Source organism: Benincasa hispida, chromosome 11, assembly GCF_027475165.1.
Source record: "Benincasa hispida cultivar pf3 chromosome 11, pf3_genome.v1.1, whole genome shotgun sequence".
In the NCBI taxonomy this organism is placed as follows: Eukaryota; Viridiplantae; Streptophyta; class Magnoliopsida; order Cucurbitales; family Cucurbitaceae; genus Benincasa; species Benincasa hispida.
The window spans coordinates 44586730-44609439 of NC_143488.1; the positions used below are offsets into that span (position 1 = coordinate 44586730).

The 22710-nt window shown below is 32.5% G+C and overlaps 1 pseudogene; it reads right to left on the reverse strand.

The window, feature by feature from the left end:
* Positions 1–21216: 21216 nt before the first annotated feature.
* Positions 21217–22287, reverse strand: LOC150032668 (uncharacterized; annotated as a pseudogene).
* Between the last annotated feature and the right edge of the window lie 423 nt (positions 22288–22710).

The following is a 22710-nucleotide window of genomic DNA, read 5'->3' on the forward strand; positions in this document are numbered from 1 at the left end:
TAATTATTTTGTTTTTTAAAATTAAAGTCTATAGACACTATTTCCACCTCTATATTTCTTCATTTATTATCTACTTTTTGCCAATGGTTTAAAAATCCAAGCCAAATTTTGAAAACTAAAAAAAGTAGCTTTTAAAACTTATTTTTGTTTTTTGAATTTGGCTAAGAGTTCAATTATAGTACTTATGAAATATGCAAATAAATGTATGAAGTAAGGAAGAAATATGCTTAATTTACAAAAACAAAAAATGAAATAGTTACCAAATGAGACTTAAATTAGTTGTTTATAGGAAGTAACAAAACCAACATGTCATCCAATTTACGTCAACAAATAATAGGTAGTAATCAGTTAAAATTATTTTACAAATTTTAAAAACTAAAGTGCCATTTTAAAACTTGACACAAAATAGATATGAACTTTGATAAAAAAAAATACATTTAGCCTTTTTTTAATCAAGAAAAACAATATTTTTTTTGATATAGATATATAGTTTTGGACCTATGAGAAAGACTAAGAGGGGAAGACAAAGTTCAAAGATAAAGATAGAAAAGATCCTCTTTAAAAAAAAAATAAAAAACTTCCATCCCAAATAGACTCAAGACATGTAGGAAATAAGCCCAGGCGAGGCACGGTTGAAAAGTGGCTGAGACCAACCAGCTTGCCCCATTTTGGAGACTACCCTTTGCACATCCACAACTCGAGGTAATTAAGTCGTTAGGCCAACGACCCAGTTAGTTCCCCTACTTAGATTCGATCCACCCTTCCTGAATCCTTTTTGTAAAAGAATTTAAGGAAACCTAGGTTTAGTCTTATCATATATTAAACATGATAATTCCTTATTAGGTAAGTTTATCTTCTTTCTTAAAAACTTGCTTTGATTCTTGTGCTGAAAGCTAACTTAAACATCAAAGTGTCTATAGCATACACTACACTAATGCATAATTTTGATTGTTTTGTAGGTGATTTATAACTTGTAGAAATACAAGTTATGTATCTCTTTTCCCTAAAACAATTAGGAAAAATCATAGAAAGTGTGACAGCTTGGTAAGAAAATCATGAAATTAATTATATTATGCGGGCACAAATGGCCATAGTCTCGTAATCCAAAAGTTATAAAAAATCGTGCTTTGTGAATGCAGAAATCTATTCATGTGATCATAAGATGTCACCACAGAAGAAAATTCCTAACGCCAAAATTGGATTTGCATGGTGGGAACGCATAGCTTCATGCGATAGAAGGTGACATGATGTTTAGGGTGGTGGAGGTCAAATCAGAGACAAAGTTGGTAACTGACAAGAAAACTTCACGATAGAGCCAATGAACTTCTGACGCGAGGAAGGCAGTGCATCAGGGTATGGAAATTAATGCATATTGTCAGTTCAATCATTAGTGAGAAAAGAAGAAGCGCCCCTTGAGGCCCATAAATACGCACGAGATTTTCATGCAAAAAAAGGGAAGCCAAGAAAACGTTAGAGGAAACTTTGCACAATTTCGCACTTCATAAACACTTCTTTTCGAGCCCTCGTAAAATCTTGAGTGAGAACTCAAGATTTATTCTAGAAGACAAAAGGGAGATTTCACCTTCAGCATAATCTAGCAAGACAGCCATCCACAACAACGGAAGAAGGAAGGAATTGCATACCACGACTTGATATTCTATCTCTATCTCTTTTTCTGCGATTGTTGTCATTTATATTGTGTAAAATGTTGAAGGACTCTTTTTTATCAACATGAATGCATCTACAGTTCATATTTGATCCATCTTTCCATCTTTTACCATGAGCAACTAATTTCTATATGGGCTGAGAAACATTGCAACTAACATGAACTAAGTAAAGGTTAATCGTGCATTCAACTTGTTTTATGTATGCTTTATAAACTATTTGAATAAGTCGAAAGATTTTTCTAAATATGATGAATCTATTCTTGAAAGAGCAAAAGATTTAGACCCTATAAAATAAGAAAATGTTACCTTTAGGAATAAAGAGACATCTTTTGCATCAAACACTCATCGCATGCATCCTAAAAATAGGATATTGTGGCTCTATACATTGAAAAGTGTAGGTTCTGATTTTTGAGCGATTTGCTTGAACCATGATTTATGCAATTACTTAAGAATTGCTAGTGGATATTTTTCTCAACCCTACTTTTATTCATTGGAAACGGAAATCTCTCCGCATAGGCCGTTTTGCTGAGGATTGTGATTAACATTACATCCACCATCATTTATTTTAGCAATAGAACAAAAAGAAACTCATTGCATACTTAACAAAATAACTAGCGTAAATATCGAAACAATCATTGTCATCGCATCAATAGAACGTAATCTCTGAGTTTGACCTTGGATTCACCAGGATTCTAATTGGAATTATACTTGGGTTTAACTAGGTAAAACTATGCGTTTATAATGTATCAAATAGTAATTAGTGCATCGCATAACGAGAACGCATCAAGTTTTTGGTGCCGTTGTCGGGGATTGCCGTAACTAAGTTGCACTAAGATTATTTTTTCTGATTTTCGCAGGTCCCGATTTTTGGCGTATTGTACCCTGATCTGTGAAAGCGGTATAAACGTTTTATGAGCGAAGGATAAACACCTGAGCTAGTATACAACCAAGAGATCGTGAGGACCTTTCACAGCAGAAGAAGAACAAATAGGAAAAGAAGACAAAGGAAGGCTCAGAGGATGGCAGATCAACGAAACAATCCAGAGGAGCCAAATGTTCTTGCCAACCCTATTCTTCTAGCTAATGATCGCAACAGACCCATCAGGGACTATGCTTCGCCAATTCTATATGATTTCTCACCTAGAATTATGCGCAGCACTAGATGGTTCTAGGTTTGAAATAAAACCTGTCATGCTTCAGATGATTTAGACAGCAGGACAATTTGGAGGGAGATGCGACGAAGACCCTCATGCTCACTTAAGAAGTTTCATTGAAATTTGCAACACATTCTATTCTCCAACATTACTCCTGAAGAAGTTAAGCTCACCTTATTCCCATTTTCACTATGCGACAATGCTAGAAAGTGAGCTTATTCACCTGAACCTGGTGAAATCACATCATGGGAACAAGTCGTGAAAAAATTTATGAACAAATATTTCCCACCTATAGAAAATGAAAGAAGGAGAATGGAAATCACAAATTTTCAACAGGAAGAGCATGAAACATTAAGCGATGCATAAGCGAGATTCAAAAGGCTAGTAAGAGATTGCTTGCATAGTGGACTTCCTGATTGTTTACAAATGGAGATTTTTTATTATGGTCTGCATTCAACATCCCAAAATGTTGTAAATACTACTGCAGTAGGTGGTTTATTGGATAAAAAGTATGTTGAATCCAAAAACATCCTTGACCGCATCTCAAAGAATCATGAGAACTGGAAGGAGAGAAAATATGGCTCAAAATCAAATGAGAAAGGAAGAAGTGGACAAAGTAACGATGCTAGCGAATCACTATAGACATAGGTGAATGCAATGACCAGTTTGTTGCAAGTAATGACAATGACAAAAACTGGGCATTAGAAATGGGCAAGTGAATGCGGTTACTCAGATGGTTAATAGGAACCGCGTTCTTTGTGAAAAAGCTCATTTATTCGAAGAATGCCCATGCAACCCACAATTTTTCTACTTTGTTAAAAAATAACCCGTTTTCAAATACCTATAACCCTGGTAGGTGAAACCACCCAAATTTCTCTTGGGGTAAAAATCAGCAAGCACACGCCAACCATCATAATGCCCCTAGAGATGGACCACCTGGGTTCCATCAAGGACAACATGGGCACCAACAAGCATCAAGCTCATCACAACAACCAGCAACTTCACCTTTGAAAATTTTGTTAAAAGAATACATATAAAAAAATGAGGTGGTTCTGCAAAGTCAAATGTCGTCCATTCGAAATCTTGAAATCTAAATGGGGCAGATCGTTGGAGAATTGAAAAAAAATACCACAAGACTCACTATCAAGCAACATTGAAGTTCCTTGCAATGCAGGAAGTTTAGGCAAAGAACAATGTCATGCGATGACATTAATAAGTGGTCGCATAATGAAGGAAGATTAGAAGGAAATGTTAATCAAGCTTACTAATTAAGTCATACACATTCTTTTGATGAAAAGACTGACCAACAACCAATGCAAGAAGCTCGATACCATCGCATGAGAATCAAGAGGAATGCAGAGACTCATCTATGATAACTTCTACTTCAAAGGCGTCAAATAAGGTACAACTCCCTTCATACCCACAAAGGTTGAGGAAGAAGAATGAAGAAAACCAATTTCAATGGTTCCTTGGAGTGTTAAAGAAATTGCATATTGAAATTCCACTCATCGAAGCACTGGAACATATGCCATCTTACGCCAAATTCTTAAAAGATATCATCTCAAAGAAAAGGAAGATGAGAGATTATGAGTCTGTCGCACTGACACAAGAATGCAACACCATTATACAAGAAAGTATTCCAAAAAAATGTGAGACTCAGGGAGTTTCACCATCGCCTGTTCTATTGGATGAGTTTGAATAGGGCAAACCCTATGTGAACTTGGAGCCAACATCAATCTCATGCCATTATCAATATTTAATCAACTGGGAATGAGAGAACCTATACCTACAACGGTTACTTGGTGCATTCAGAGGAAAAGTTAGAAGATGTACTCGTAAAGATGGATAAATTCATCTTGTCAGTTGATGTCATTATATTGGACTATGAAATAGATAAAGATGTACTTATCATTTTGGGAAAACCCTTCCTATCCACAGGAAGACCCTAAATTGATGCATACAAGGTGAAATCACCATGCAAGTTAATGACCAGAAGATAAAGTTTAACATTCTTAAGGCGATGGAAAACCTTTGATGAGATCAACATATGCCAAATAGTTGAATTGGAAGAGGATTAGCCTTGTAGGTTGGATTTCGAAGTTGAAGAAGTGATTGAATTGAAGGATGAAGCGAACGCAACATTTGAATCCTGTTATGCAGTAAAAGAAATACAAAGGAGTTTTGAACCTTTGGGTTTAGAAAATCAAGAAGGAAAAATAAAGCCTTCGCTCGAGCAATCGCCAATTTTGGAGTTGAAAGTACTCCCTGCTCACCTGAAATATATGTTCCTTGGTGAGAACAATACTTTACCTGTGATTATTTCAACAACACTCTTGGAAGAAAAAGAAGATGCTCTCTTGAAAGTTTTTAAGAAACATATTAAGGCGATAGGTGGACCTTAGTAGATATCAGGGAAATCAACCCATCCTATTGCATGCACAAGATTAAACTCGAGGATAAAAAGGACGGCTCTATTGAGCACCAACGCATGCTCAATCCTGCAATAAAGGAAGTTGTCAGGAAAAAAATTATTAAATGGTTGGACGTTGGAGTTATTTTTCCTATTTCAGATAGCAAATGGGTCAGCCCTGTGCAGTGCATCCTTCAGAAAGGCGATAAGACTGTAATGTTTGGGTTGATGCCTTAAATCTCGTAGGATCCTATAGTTTGTAATTGTATTGTACAAATATCTTATTTATCTAATAAAATATGTGATGTTTTATTTGATTTTTAGTTGCATTAAACCCACAAACCAATAAACTAACATTTAAGGTTATCTTGTAGCTTAAACATGTATGTAGAGACATACGGGTGGATCATATTTAAGTGATAACCTAAATGATCTATAGTAGATGGATAAGACTGGATACTTTATCCTGGTGAGACTACAAGTACAACTCACTTTGTAGATATTACAATTGTTGTAAAATGTTACAAATGATTTGATCATGATCATTTATATAGAGATATGTGAGTGAGGGTATTCTATACAAAGGATTTTGTATAAGACCGGACCACGAAATGTTTAGTCTCATTACATAACATCATTCATAATAGATACTTACATTTCACCAAGATGACCATAGATAACATGACTTGAATCTTGAGTGAGTTGTGAACTTCTACTTATAAAGGTTGTTCTTTGATTTGCATGGGTGAGAGTGGCCAGATCGCCGACTCAATAAGCCTACCATTTTGGGAATTTATTTGATTGGGGAGTTGGGAACACATCTACACAAGAAGAAATTCACTTCTTCCCTAATGTCGGAGTAAGTAGATAAATTGCTCCACGAAGTGGTAGCACCATCGGCAAGCCTTCGACCCATAAATTTCCCAATCGCCCTTGCCCTAGTGTATGCTCCACCACCAAATGTAGTGGTTCCTCCGCCTTTCAGTCTTAGCTTCATTAGATCTGCCTCCACGGTTCGACCAGAACCTGCGTTATCACACTCGTCATCCTTACAAGAACGCATTCAACCACTGACTTCTAACTCCAGCAAAGTAAGGAGAAAAGAAGAGCAAGAAGTATATGGAAAAATTCTTAGAAATTTGAAGCTGCTCGAGTCTCTCGACGATGAAGGCATTGTCAACCAGCCTAACAAGGTGGGGCTGGATTAGAAGTTTCGCCGCATGGGTCTGGCCATGCGGTTTGACCCTGAGGCCCTAGCATCCAATGTGCCAAGCCCTATAAGGGCCAGGGAAGGGCCTTTCGAAAAAATGTTCGCCACATTTGAACAAAAGAAGGCAAACAAGAATGCCAAAGTAGGTGATGAGAGGAAGGTTACAGCTGACTGTATTGATTTGCTAAATTAAGAGGAAAAGTCGTTTCAACGAAAGAACGCCAACGAACGCAGAGGGAGAAGAAAGGAAGACGAGATAAGACTTCCTGCCTCTTCCGTAGAGCAGTTGGCTGCAAAATTTGCCGCTAAGGCTAAAAAAGTGAAAAAGAGCTTCCAAGAGCTGAAGAATGAAGCCAAGATCCTCTTCACTGTGACAAAACTTCATCACGAAATAGCGATGAGGATATTGAGATAACTGGGGCCACATACAAGCAAGGGCCAGAAACATCAATGGACAGTATGGAGCGTGTCGCACTTGAGTTTGAAAAAGAAAGGGAAGTAAGCGATGAAAAAACGAGAGCCCTTTGGGAGAAGGCTCAGTGCATTAAGTGCAATTTGAAAAAGATTTATGAGGAAAATAGGATATTGAGGGAGGAAGAAGAACAAAAGAAAAAGACGGCTAGCAAGAAGAAACAACCAGAAAATGAGGTGGCAAGATAAGGACAAAGCGCCCATAGTCGAAAGAAGGAAAGAGCACCAAATAAGAGGTCACCAATCTTGCTTCAAATGAGATTTTCCCTAGAGAATGCACCATTGCCCACCTTCATCATGGACATTGTAGATGGGTGGGGTGGAGAGACTTTTACGAAATCCACCAACGGTGCCCACCTTCATCATCGTCTAAGCCTAGGCCTGACTCTACCCCACACCTGGAGGAAGTTGATGTAGAACCTTTTGTATCACCAATACATAGAGAGTCCCCTAGATTAGGCGTTGATTTGAACAAATGCCTTCCTCCTCTTGAAGAACTTTCTCTCCCCATTCTCCCTATCGCACTAAAACTACCAACGCCTCCCCCCTCCCCAAAAATAACACAACAGGCTCTGGTCCCTGAGGAGCCAGTCCCAAACGTCCAACCAATCATACCCTCCTCTGATGACATAAGCCCACAAACTCCTACCCTTAAAGTAGGCGAAGGTTTTGACATTGGCGAGCCTGGTGGGCATCAAGTTGGTGAAAGAAGCCATCACCAAAATCCCAACACATCTGAAGAAGAAGATCCAGAAGTTGACGAATGGTACAGATTCCTTCATGATGACCTTAGAGAGCCTATCTTAGGTGGTCTTGATGAGTTATTGCGACAGCAGAATACTATCATAATTCAGTTAAATGACTTGATGCGGTAACAACAAGAACTCGTTAGTCAACACAACGAGTTAAGAGAATTTGTTCAACGCCAAGTTCAGGCGATTCAATACCAACAGCAAACACAGAGGAAGCACGAGCAATGTCACTTTATGGTACAATTTTTCTAAGACGTTCTTACTCGCCTCATGGTTAGACTAGCAATTCCCCCGCATCTCCAAGCTCTTTTGCAATTTCTAGAAGAGAACACACCATCGCAGGAGCAAAATGACAACGCGGGCGAAAATTAGAATTTGGGGGTGTTTGAGTTTCAAATTTTTTAATCTTTTTTTGTCATCGCGATCTATATTTAATGAATATGAATATCATTCCAAGCGCCAACTTTTCTGTGCCTTTTCTTTTAGCTTGTCTCTCGCATATCTTTATTGAGCGTTTAAATTTTTCTTTGTTTTGTTGTGTTCCACAAATGACCTCAATGATGATACTATGCTAACAACGCAATGATTAGTTTGACTAGTATTAGTATGTAGTTTTAGGACTTTGCCTTAGGAAACTTCTTGAAGTTAGTATGCGTGCAAGTTTTATCTCAATCATCTTTTGTGATATATTTCTGATGCCATCACATAATTTAATTTTCAGCAACGAGGACCTTATTACCCTCAAAATTTGGGGGTGGAAGAGGTTTGAGCTAAATGAAGGGATTAGAATTCCTCGCAGCGGAAGCAATTGGACGCATTAATCTATAAATTTCGTTTTACAGAACACAGAAAATTCAGAATGATGGAAACCATGGAAAAACGTAAACCTAAGCATGCTTTCTACAGTGAAAATCAGAGAGGAAGGGATAAAGAAACAACTTACCCATTGAAGATCAATTCTTCACGTTCCTTTCCAATTCGAGTCGTCTTCTCTCAATCCCACAAACACCGCAATCGGATACCACCACGAGGTCTTCTTTGTTATTCTGGGATGGAAACCGTGCACAGTTATGGGCTTGCACATAAATTTGGCAAGAGGGAAGGAGAAAAAGATTGAGAGAAAAAAATGTTCTCTATAAACAACACAGAGAGAAGGAGAAGAACCAGAGAGACTGGGAGGGAGAGAACTTTCTCTCTCCTGATTTGTTACGTGAGAGAATGAGAGATTAAGAGGAGAGGGAGTTGTAACTCCCTCCCCTTTATTAAATTTGAAATAATTAAATTCAAGTTCTAAATTTGAATTTAATATATATATTAACCACTTTAGTATATATTTAAACTATATGTTATATCACATATAACATATAACCTATAGTTAATATTACATTACATATAACATAAACTATAGTTTATTGTTATCTCAAATAACCTAAGGTATTAATGTGAATCAAATTCATTTTAATTTTAACCTATAGTTTTTAGATGAATCACATTCATATAAATAATAATTGAATCATATTCAAATTATAACACCTCTCAATAAAATATATAAATTTAGTATGAATCATATTCATATTAAAGTTAACATATAGTTTCTATATGAATCATCTTCATATAATTAATATTTAAATCATATTCAAACATTTATTTCTCTCATAAAACTATATAAATTTTATGTGAATCACATTTACATTAAATTATAACATATAGTTTTTATATGAATCATATTCATTTAATTAACATTTGAATCATATTCAAATATTTATTTCTCTCATAGAATTATATTTAAACTTAATATGAATCATATTCACATTAAATTTTAACATATAGTTCTTATAAGAATCGTATTCATATAATTAATATTTGAATCATACTCAAATATTTATTTCTCTCATAAAAATGTATCAACATACATTATATTATATAATGTATCGATATATACTATTTAACTGTATCTTATACAATTAATTTCCTTTAATTAATTTGAACAATTTAGATCACACCAAAATTAATTCGATTCCCATCAATCCTCATTGAGCTAACGAGGGGACTTTATGGACCTATAGATTGAAGCTCCATTGATACAAGATTAATTGATTAAACTTTTTTAAGCAATTTAATCAACATTCATTAACTGCCGATCACTCCACCAAAGACCAACAGTGAACTATTTGCACTATAGATATATTTATGTGTCCATTGGATATAACCAATCAACAGTGTGTTGATCGTTCACAAATCACTCGTAAGTACAGCTGAGTCAAACTATCGTTTTATCCCTGTAGTTACATCTAACTCCTTAAGTACCACTAATCTCTCTAATGAACAATTAATCATAGTCCAACTATGACCAAACCTTTCTTAGGCCAGGAGAGGGTTGAACGAACTCTTATACAAAAGTACCAATGAGCGAAAGCGAATCATTCCAAACTCATTGTGATAGAATTTCTACATTTACAATCTCACAAAAAAGATATACATAATACTACAAATTACCGACATGCTTTTAACAAATAAACAATAAGAGAATGAATACATACCAATTGAAGACTCTCCTTCAGCAAAACTCGTTCTCTCAAGCAGGGACTGTTCCTCTCACTCTTGCTGGAACATCCACGCAATTGTTCACCAAAACCACCGATCGTCTACCCACGAACGGCCTCCACACGAACAGAAACAATGGGGATGACACCACCACTTAGAACCCTCGATATTCTCGGTGTGAGAATCCAAAGAGTGGGCTTTGTTATAATTTGGTAGAGGGAATGAGGATACGAAGATCGTATACAATGACCAAGCAAGTGGAAAAAGGCTGAGTCTATCGTATAGACAATGCTTGATCGTTTAGAAGAAAGTACACGATCGTGTAGGAAATAGGTAGCGATCGTATAGACGATCGTTTAGTAATTTCTCGGGTGCGAGACGATTGTTTAGGAAAACTTAAGCGATCGTTTAGAAAGCGGCGCACGTGTATACGATCATGAAGCAACTTTGAGCTATCGTATAGGCTGTTAGTTTACTAAGCAATAGGCAGTATACACTTTACTTGAACGAATCACCGATTGATTGTAAAATGAAAATGATTTTCATTTTATTCTTCAGTTACGAAAACTAAGTGAAACCTCCCACTAACACACGGTTACAGAGAAAACAGCAGGCACAATTATCCTATAATTGTCCAATTAAAACAATAAATATAATCATATTATATTCATTAACCTATAGTTTAATATCACATATAAACCATAATGTTTTCTCCTCCACTAGATATAAATCATATTTATCCATTTTCCTTCAATTAATGTTTCTCATACATAAAGTCAATCATATCATATATAATTAACCAGTTCAATCATATATATAATCGATCTCTCTCTTGTCAATTTGAACATTTCAAACTGACCTAAAAACTGATTCTCAACTTGAATCCATTGAGCTACCAAGGGGACCTTATGAACCTATGGCTCGAAACTCCAACGGTACGTGAATAGCTGAGTAAACTCTTTAGCCACAAGATCCACCATCCGTTAATTGCCAGACATTCCATTAAAGACCGACAGTTGAACTCTTCTTACCACAGATATATTTTTGTGTCCATTGGATATAACCAATCAACAGTACAATAACCCTTCACAAATGCTCGTAAGCACAGTTGGGACAATTTACCGTTTTGCCCCTGTAGTTACATCTAACTCCTTAATTACCACTGATCCCTCTAATGATCAATACAACATAGTTCTACTATGTGTGGACACCTCTCGGGTCATGAGAAGATGTGTGGCGCCACATCGTTCAAGCCCTGGGATCAGCCCTTAAGGGAGCAATCGATCTACTTACCCCTACTTTGAGAAAGGAGCGAATTCCATCTTGTGTAGCTGAGTTCTCAGCTCCCAAATCAGACGAATCCCCAAAGTGGTAGGATTGAGTCGGCGACCTGGCCACTCGTACCCATGGAAATCAAAGGACCATCCTCAAAGGCAGGAGTTCCCAACTCACTCTGGATTGAGGCCATGTTACCTATGGTCATCCTAATGAAGTGAAGTCTCTGTCATGAATGATGTTATATAACGAGACGTTAACACTTCGTGGTCAGGTTGTATACAAACTCTTTGTATAGGACGCCCCCGCTCGCATGTCCTCACATGAATGATCAGGATCAGACCATCTGTGGAAGTCACAACACTTATAACTATTCTACAAAGCGGGCCGCATCCGTAGCGTTACCAGGATAAGGTTTCCCTCCTATATCCATATACTATAGACTATTTTTGTTATCACTTAAGACATGATCCACTTGTATGTCTCCACATACATACTTAAGTTACATAATGACAACCAGAAATTTTAGTTTATTGGTTTGTGGTAAAGCAAATAAAACATCCAATGTTCAAAGACAATAAGTGAAGAAAATATCATATATTATACATCATAAATGATTGTTCAAAACCTGTTTACAAACTAAATGACATGAGAGTTTAGGGTATCCCTAACAATGAGGCGCCTCATCGTTCAAGCCCCCAAATCAACCCTTAAGGGAGTAATTTATCTTCTTACCTTAACTATAGGGAAGAAGTGAATTTCTTCTTGTGTAGTTGTGTTCTCAGCTCCTCAATAAGACGAATCACTAAAATGGTAGGCTTATTGAGTCGAAGAATCTAGTCACTCTCACCCATACAAATCAAAGGATCACCCTCATAGGCAAGAGTTCATAACTCACTTAGGATTAGGTTAAAGTCACCTATGGTCATCTTGGTGAAATGTAGGTATCTTCTAGCAACGACGTTATAAAGAGAGACTTAACATTTCATGGTCCGACCTTTATGCAAACTCTTTTGTATAAGATACCCCTGCTCACATGTCTCCACAAGAATGAAGAGGATCATATCATTTGTAGCAATTCACAACAATTGTAACAACTACAAAGCTGGCCGTATCAGTAGTATTACCAGGATAAGGCACCCAACCTTATCCATATACTACAGACCATTTAGGTTATCACTTAAACATGATCCACCTGTATGTCTCCACATACATGTTTAAGTTACATTAGATAATCTTGGATCTTAGGTTAATGGATTATTGCACAACTACTATAAAATTAATCAACCATTGATTTAACTAACATAAAACTATGAGGCTTTAGGGTATACACCCCAATACTAAATGCGTTCAAACAGGGTTTTTATTTATTTATTTATTTTTATTTTTATTTTTTTAATTATCACATCCTTATTAAAAAAAGAGAGAAAAAAAGCATTGAGACTGGAACCTGCCCGTAGTTTGATGTTTGCATGACACTTGTGGGGGCAAGGTAGAACGAAGGTGGGAATCATGATCAATGCAGAAAATAATTGATCGCAACTTTGCTGCTTATGTTCAAAATTTTCAAAGGCATGAGTTAAATCTGAAAAGAGCACCTTGCTCTAGTTGGATGTTCGCATTACACCCATAGGGAACAAGCCAAAATGAAGGCAAGATGCTCGGTCAATGCATGGCCAAGCCAAAATAAGCACATCAAGGAGAATATTTTTACTAAATTTTGAACCAAAAGCCTATTCCTAAAAAATGAAATATAAGATAGCTTTGGAAATGAGTAAGGGATTTTTGAAAAATAAGGTTGTCACGTCTAAAGGCTGTAAATATATCAATAGGTAAAAGAATAAAACCAAGGAAACACTAGTCTAACACATCTAGAATAGGAGACACTTTGAGAGGTCTAGGTAATGCGTCAAAACATTTAAGATAAATATATGCTTGAGAACAACATTGTTTTAAATTTGGGGGATGTGATAACTTGTAGAAATTAGTTATTGTATCTCTTTTCCCTAAAACAATTAGGAAAAATCATGGAAAATGCAACAACTTGGTAAGAAAATCATGGAATTAATTATATTATGCGATCGCATATGAACACAGTCTCGTAATCCAAAAGTTGTTAAAAATCGTGCTTTGTGAATGCAGAAATCTATTCATGCGATCACAAGATGTCACCACAGAAGAAATTTTTTTTATGCTAAAATTGGATTCTCATAGTGGGAATGCATAGTTTCATGCAATAGAAGGTGACATGATGTTGAGGGTGGTGGAGGTCAAATCAGAGACAAAGTTGGTAGCTGACAAGAAAGAGCTTCACGGTAGAGCCAATGAACTTCTGATGCGAGACAGACGATGCATTAGGGTATAGAAATTAATGTACCTTGTCAGTTCAATCATTAGTGAGGAAAGAAGAAGTGCCCATTGACGCCTATAAATACGCACAAGATTTCCATGCAAAAAAAAAAAAAAAAAAAAGGAAGCCAAGAAGACATTAGAGGAAACTCTGCACAATTTCTCACTTCATAAACACTTCATTTGAACCCTCGTGAAATTTTGAGTGAGAGCTCAAGATTTCTTCCAGAAGACAAAAGGGAGAATTTACCTTCAACATAATCTAGCAAGGTGAGTCATCCACAATGCGGGAGGGAGCAAGGAATCACATACCACGACTTGAAAGACTCTTTTTTATCAATATGAATGCATCTACTATTCATCTTTTATCCATCTTTCCATCTTTTACCATGAGCAAGTAATTTCTATATGGGTTGAGAAACATTGCAACTAACATGAACTAAGTAAAGCTTAATCATGCATTCAACTTTTTTTATGTATGCTTTATAAACTATTTGAATAAGTTGAAAGATTGTTCTAAATAGAATGAATCTATGCTTGAAAGAGCAAAAGATTTAGACCTCACAAAACAAAAAGATATTACCTTTAGGAATAAAGAGACATCTTTTTGCATCAAACACTCATCGCATGCATTCTGGAAATAGGATATTATGGCTATATGCATTGAAAAGTGTAGATTTTGATTTTTGAGTGATTTGCTTGAACACATGCAATTACTTAGGAATTGCTAGGGAATATTTTTTTCAACCCTACTTTTGTTCTTTGGAAATTGAAATCTTTTCGCATAATCTGTTCTGCTGACGATTGTGATTACCATCACATCCACCATCATTATTTTAGCAATAGTATAAAAAAAAACTCATTGCATACTTAACAAAGCATCTTGCGTAAAGTTCGAAACAATCATTGTCATTGCATCAATAGAACGTAATTCCTAAATTCGACTCTGGACTCACCAAGATTCTAATTAGATTTATATTTGGGTCTAACTAAGTAAGACTATGTGTTTGTAAGATATCAAATAATAATTAATTCATCACATAACGAGAATGCATTAGTGACATCTTCTTTAAATTTTAAATTACCATATGAGGCACGTAAAGATGAAATAAATTTTTTTGCCATCAACTATTTAATTATTTGAAAAAAAAGTATTCCTCCTACCAGATTCTGGAGATTGATTTGACTTTAAACTTAAAAAAGAAAAAGAAAAAGAAAAGAAAAAGAAAAAGAAAGATTGATTGGATTTGCATTAATTAAATGAAACACCTTTAAAATAATATTATCAACAACAACATTCAATTTTGAAGCATTGGTTCAACGGTTGAACAAGACCGCTTTTATAAAGGGGTGGGTCACTGAAGGGATTTATGTTTAGACATTTCAAAATTAAATTTTGAAGTTAAGACAACGTTCTAATGTATTAATGAATGAAAATTCAGTAGATTAGACTAGTAACCAACTAAATCAAGGTCGACCGATCAGTTCTATGTACACACGATTGATACCGAATTTGAAAAAAAATCAAAATCGACAATTGGTTCATCGATCTATCAAAATCAGAAAAAGCATAATAAAAAAAATCTCATGGTTACCCTCTAATTTCACAACCATTTGATCATGTACCTCCATCTTCAATCTCAATCCATTTTACTTGTCTTTTCCAATCACCATGTTTCTTCTTTGTTGTTGAACTAAACGCTCTCTTTTTACCGTCATCATATCTCCAAAAGGAAACAAAAAATCAGATGTTAAAATTATGTTTTTGCTACAAAAAATAGTAAATTAACGAAACCCATTGGTTGGTCGGTGGCAACATACTACTCAAAAATTATATGTTACTATTTTATTTAATCAAATTAGATCCTAAACTGAAGTAACGAATGCAATTCTTAATATTAGTTCAATTATTGCTGATTCGTCCACTAATTGATAGAAAATATTGTAAAAGTGTTTTTTGTAAGCTTTTTAATTTCAATAAAATAAAGCCATGCATAAATTAACCATTAATTTTACTAAAAATTATTGCTTTTTTTTTTTTTAAAAAAAAAAAATTAACTCTAATGTTCTTTTTTCTCTAAAATTTTATTAATTTTACGTCGTACATATAATCTATAATTCAATGAACACAGGAGTTTTCTTTTGTTTTTGTTTTTTTTTTTTTTTTTAATGAAAGTTGGAGCGATAATTTATTCAGAAGGTTAAAATTGCGACACTTTTAAAAGTTTAAGATTAAGGTTGCAATCTTTATCTAAGTTAGTTTGAGGTGTAATTGGATAAAATTTAAAGTAATTATATATTAATGGCAATCTGAACCTAACTTAATGGATAAAAGCACTAATTACAATGTTTGCTTTTTAATGTTTCTAAAAAAACCTTTCCTCTTTTTCACCTACCGACTTTTTAATTTTAGGGTAATTGTAACTGGTAGCATTTTTAGGAATAATAACTAAGTGTATAACATCATTAAAAAAAAATTGCAAATATAGCGAAGTCTATCAGATGACTATCACTAATAGACTTCTACCAATAATATGGTCTATCATAGACTATTTAAATTTGATTATAATTTTTTTACATTTCTGTTAATACTTAGAGTCTAATGTCAATATTTGCAACTGTCCCTTTATTTTAGTATTGTTTTGAGAAAATAATTAGCAAAATATTGTAGTTGATAAAATATTTAGAAATATATGGTAGTTTGCAAATGGTCGAGTTTAACTTTCGATCTACCAATAAAAATTAAAAAAAAGTCGAGAGTTGAAGTCTCAAACTATTGTAACTTAAACGTTTTTTTTTCTTTCATTTTTTTCTTTATTGTGCCAATTTTATTAATGTATTTTTAAATATATTTTGTATTTTTTTTATTTAGAGGAAAAAAATTTAAACTTGCTTGCATATCTCCAAATTATCAATTGTCTAGAAGATTAAATTTTTTTCTTCATAATTTTTTTTTTAAGTATTCATCTAACTGAGAGCACATTATTATATATTTTTATTTATGAATAATTAAAAAATATTGGAAAAAAAATTCAATTTATACCCCTAAATTTTGTGGTTGTATCAATATCAATTCAATTTTTATAAGCACATCAATTTAAAATATTTATTAGGATTATATTTGAAAATCATTAATGTCATCAACTTTTATAGTTCGGTAGATTTTTTTAAATGTCGGATTGACAAAATGAACAATTAAAATTGATACATGGACAATCTTCAAAGAAAATCTTAATTAGGAGTATAAAATGATTCAATTATGAAAGTTTCAAAGTTTGATTGGTAAAATTATAAGTTTCACACAATGTTATCCAAACAGAACATAAATGAGGATTTAAATTAATATACATATGATAACTCAAAGTTTAAATTGATATAATTATAAATTAGTAATTAAATAAAAACTATCTCCAAAGTTTAGTAGTATAAATTGATATTTTGAAGAAAATAAATTTAATATTTTATGGAAAACTCATGGTTTGGAATATCTAAGTAAGCTTATGTTGGGAAAAACCTCCCACTTCTACTGGGATTAACAGAAAAATTATGAAAAATTAAAAGAAAGCAATAAAACTGGAACAACCCATTAGAAATAAAAAAATCTACTATAACAATTCTATCTCCTGATCCTAATTATAAGAACACTCTCTTAAAGCTTTTATACTACTCAAAACATTTTCTCACTCTCAAACTAGAGAATACATAAAGGGAATTAGGGAATTTAACTATAGTTAGCACACTCAAACTTGCTTCTAACTGGGACAACTTGAAACTAGAGGTATAGGCTCCTTTTATAGGCTTGGAATCCATCCCCATTCTTCAATTTAACCAATGTGGGATAAATTGTACTTCCAATATTTTGTCAAAACCCAACAGAGGCCTGTTTGGTTCACAATTCAGATTCTATTTTATGTTTTCAAATTCATTGAGTATGTTTGGACAACCTGAATTTTGTTTCCAAAAACTGTTTTCAGATTCTATGATCCAAACAGTGTAAATTCTAAAAACAACATTTTTATGTTTTCATTGTATCTAGAATTTGAATTTTAAAATTTAAAATGCAAAATTATATGAAATAAAGATAAAAACATTTACAAATATAGTATGTCATGTTATACACTCAATTCAATTTTTAAAAAAATATTAAAATATATAATATGTAATTATTATAAATTAGATTAAATTTTAAATTTGGTTCCTATGGTTTGGATAAAGTTAAAAGTTAGTCCATATGACTTTAAAATTTAGAATTTAGTTCCTACGGTTTCATATAACTTCACATATAGTTCCTACGGTTTGTTAAATCATCTTAAATAGTTCTTACCATAGGAATTCTTTATGAAGCTTTTATTAAACTATAAGAGTAAATTCTAATTATAAACCATAAAACCTCTAGGGACAAAAGTTTCAATTTATCCTATACATTACATAAGATTACAAAATAGTAATTTAACATAAATCATATTCATAAATAAATTATTATTAGTTTATTGTAAACTAATATTTAGTGGATAACTACAACTAATTTGCAATTTTTAAAATTAAAATTTAATTTCTTCATTATGCTATCAAATACATATTGGAAACATAAAATACAATTCTGCTTTCATTTAATCCCTTCTTTTCAAATTTATGTTTTCAGATTCACTGTTAAACATATTCTTAATTTTTTTTCTCCTAAAAATGCATATAAAATATGGAAAATTAAAGACAAAAATAAAATTTAAAAACACATTAATGAAAATGGCACGATTAAAGAGAAAAATGATGAAAAAACGTTAAAAAAAATTTGAGAGAAAAGTTGTTAATGGTTAAGAATCAAATCAGTTAAATCACATTAAAACAAAATCTTCTCTTTACGCTAAAGTAAGAAAGCAAAAAAGAATACTAATAATAAAAACAAAACTTTGAAACGTGCCACGTGGAGGGTATGTAGATATATAGATACAATAAATATAGGTGAAGAGATTAATTTTGGATAACTAGATCTGCTACATATATACTGAGTCAATATAGATACATGTTGATCTACTCCAACCTGACCTGATCAGATCAGATATGTGAATACTAAACCTAAAATACAAATCTAATAAAAGAAGAGATGATGAAATCTTTAGTATTAAAAACAAAAGGTTGAGAATTTGTTATTTTCAATAATGTCTCTTAAATTTAGAACTGTTAAAAATGAAAAAAAAATGTTCAATTTTTTATAATTAAAAATAATATATATGAAATTTATTATCATGGGGCATAAACAAATTCAAAAATTAAAAAACCAATTGTACTACTAAACTCTAGAAGTAATAGATAACATTTGAGAACACGATCCAATTGTAACTTATGTGGTTGTTGACAATACCCAATGGTATAAGGAGATGATTTGTCAAGACAAAGAAATGCTACAACATGTGGTATTGAGCAATGAACTCAAGCATATAATGAAGGGTTCAGGTACGGGTGGATGACGACAAATCTATCAGAGTGCATCAATGGAGTCCTTAAACGGGCTCGAATTATTTTAATTTAAATAATTATTGTCTAATATATAATTAAATATTGTCTAATTATTTTTATTTTGAATTTATTTTAAATGTTGTCTAATTGTTTTATAATTTACAGAGATCGAGTAATAGTAGGTCAAGGCATAATATCGAACCCCTACTGCATGACATCGACCTACATGATATCTTAGAGGACCCACAACAGGTCCTTACCGTATGCCGTAATAATGAGAGTTACGTGGAGGAAATATACTATATGTACGATATACCTATTGCACCTCCACTTGTTCCTAGGCATAAGGGACATGCTCAAGTAGAAGAAGATTAGTTTGATGAGGTTGACCACAATGTGAAAGAATTGCCTCATATGATGCAGACGTAGAGCTAGACTGATTGTGTGCATCCAATGATGATGATGCCAACCTTTTATTAAGGATATTATGATTCACAGGCTGGTCCAATGTCTTCATACATGCATAGACATAGGTGCAACCATAGAGACATGTATAGGCATTGTCTTCATATATGCATAGACATGCATAAAGCAACCTAGAGTTTAAAGTCGATGAGGACAATCAACTCGAAATCGACGACATTTACCTTGCAGATACATTGATTTTTTTAATTATTATTTTTAAATGAATGTAAAACACTAAATTATTTTATTGATATAGACATTTTAATTTACATTGTATTATTTTTCCATTATGAACAATAGTGTAAATATGGAAGAAAAAATGTTGAGAATTTGTTATTTTCTATAATATCTCTTAAAGTTAGAACAGTTAAAAATGAAAAAAAAAAAAAAAAAAACGAGAACCAAACCGATAATAAATCGAACAAAATAAAAACCAATCTGTTGGTTCGGTTCTTTATTGGACATTTGTTTGGATTGGTTTCGTTCAATTTTGGGTTGGTCCTAAAACCAACAAATTGTACCGACCACCATTCCTTTTTTATTATTAATAAAATACATTTTTCTTATTATTAAAAATAAAACGGTAAATTTTTATAAAATAAATTTTCCTATTAAAAAATGGAAAGGTAAAGGAGTATAAAATAGAAAAAAAAAAAAAAAAACAAATTGGTCACTCGACCAAAAGAGAAAAGAATAAAAAAACCAAAAAATAGGAAACAAATTGGTTGAGTGTTCAACACTCAACCATTATAAAACAAAGAAAAAAAAACCAAAAATAGAAAAGAAAAAAAAACAAATTTGGTCAAGTTTTCAACACTCACTATTGTAAAATAAAAGAAAACAAATTGGTCGAGTATTGAACACTCGACCGTTATAAAAAGAGAAAAAAAAGTCAAATTGGTCGAGTGTTCAACACCCGACCAATTAAAAAATACATCGCAAGAGCTACAATATTTTTATAAATACTTTCAAAACCACAATATTTTCATAAATATTTTCTAAATATACAATATAAATCCAATTTTCCCTCTATCTTATGTAGTATACATATTATTTAGATTAAATTATATAAAATTCTCCTAGTCTATGTATTTTGTATAAAAAATACTCTTGAAGTTTCAAAAATTTCTAAAATAACCTAAAACTTAAAAAAAAAAAGGGTTAAAAAGAATACCTTAATGTTAGTTTTGGATGAGAATCGTTAGTGTTTTGTTTAAAAAATATTCCTAAACTTTCAAAAGTTTAAAAAATACCCTTAAACTAAAAAAATAAAAATAAAAAAAAAATCTTACTGTCAATTTATGAACACAAACCATTAATACTCGTTAAAAACATATCCTTTAACTTTCTAAAGTCAGGGGCTGCTCGAGATCATATGAGGCCTTAGGCAAAATTTTGATAGGGAGGCCTTCATATAGAAAACGTTATCTAATATTTATTTTTCCTTGCTTTTTGAGATGCAAAATTATATATTAAATTTTAATAATCTAGGTTCATTAATATATCTTTCAATGGATAATACGGTCAATCTATTTAATCTTTCTTGTGGCATATTTGACCTTAAATAAGATTTAATTAATTTTAATTTTGAAAAACTTCTTGCAGCAAAAGTAACCGTTACCGGTATTGCTCATAATATTCTATAAGCAATATATGTATTTGAAAAAACATTTACCTTTTTTATATAATTTAATATTTTAATAGGACAATCAATTTCATTTTGCAAGACTTCTCTTAATATTTTTAATTCAAAAAATAAATCTAGACCGTTATGTCAGAAAATGTATCTTGTTTTAATGTATGAAGATTAATACAATATCTTTTCAAATTATCATCATCCAATGACTTTAAAAATTTCATATCAAATAAGAAAGTAAAGATACTTTCGTATACTTGAAATTGTTTAAATCTATATTTAAGTGAAGAAATTGTTTGATCTATAATATAGTAAAAGTAATCAATTCTAAAAGAATCTTCAAGTGATCATGTTTCTTCATTGTCAACATTTTCATCAAATTATTTTTTCACGAAATATTGATTATATTTTCATATCATTTACAATTTCTTTGGTTGAAATTATAGCATCTGTGAATCCATTTTCTCTATGGTTTTCTCAAAATGAAACTAAACTTTTTAAGTGATCTAAAACAACACCAATATGCATATCTTTATGTTGTAAGAATTTACTCATAGAATTTATAGCAAATAAGATATCATACCATATAGTCATGCCTAACAAGAACTCAAAATTTTCAAATTCATAAGTAGCTAAACAATTAGCTTCACTTTTCACTTTAGGATCTTCACTAGTTTCTCCTAATTTTAATAAAGCGTTCCTTATTTGAGGTGCTTGAAATCTTATTGCTTTAACACTTTCAATTCAACTTTCCTATCGTATTTATGACAATTGTTTGATAGTCAATTTGGTTATGTGATTTAGCAAAAGTTTTCACCGTTTTGTACACAAAGAAAATAAAGAATAAAAGCGTTGTACAACTCTAAAAAATGTCATAGCTCTACGACATAAGCTAGCCATATCAAAAAGTACTAGAGATTGAGATTATGACAACCACAAGATGTACAAAATGCTCTAGGATTTATTTCCAAAAATCTTTTTGTACATTTGTTGTTTTCCTTTCATTTTAGATCCATTGTCATATCTTTGTCTTCTTATATTTAATATATCAAGTTTAAGATCCTTAATTGTGTTTATAAGCACATCAAATAAACCTTTTTCAGTAGTATCTTCAACTTTTAAAAATTCTAAAAAATATTCTTCTATTTTTATTGGACTTGTTGAAATATCAACACACATCAATATAAGAAATATTTGTTCTTGATGACTTATATCAGGTATATAATCTAATATAACTGAAAAATATTTTGCTTTGATTTTTTTCAATAATTATATATATATATATATATATATATATATATATATTTATTTATTTCAAGTCCT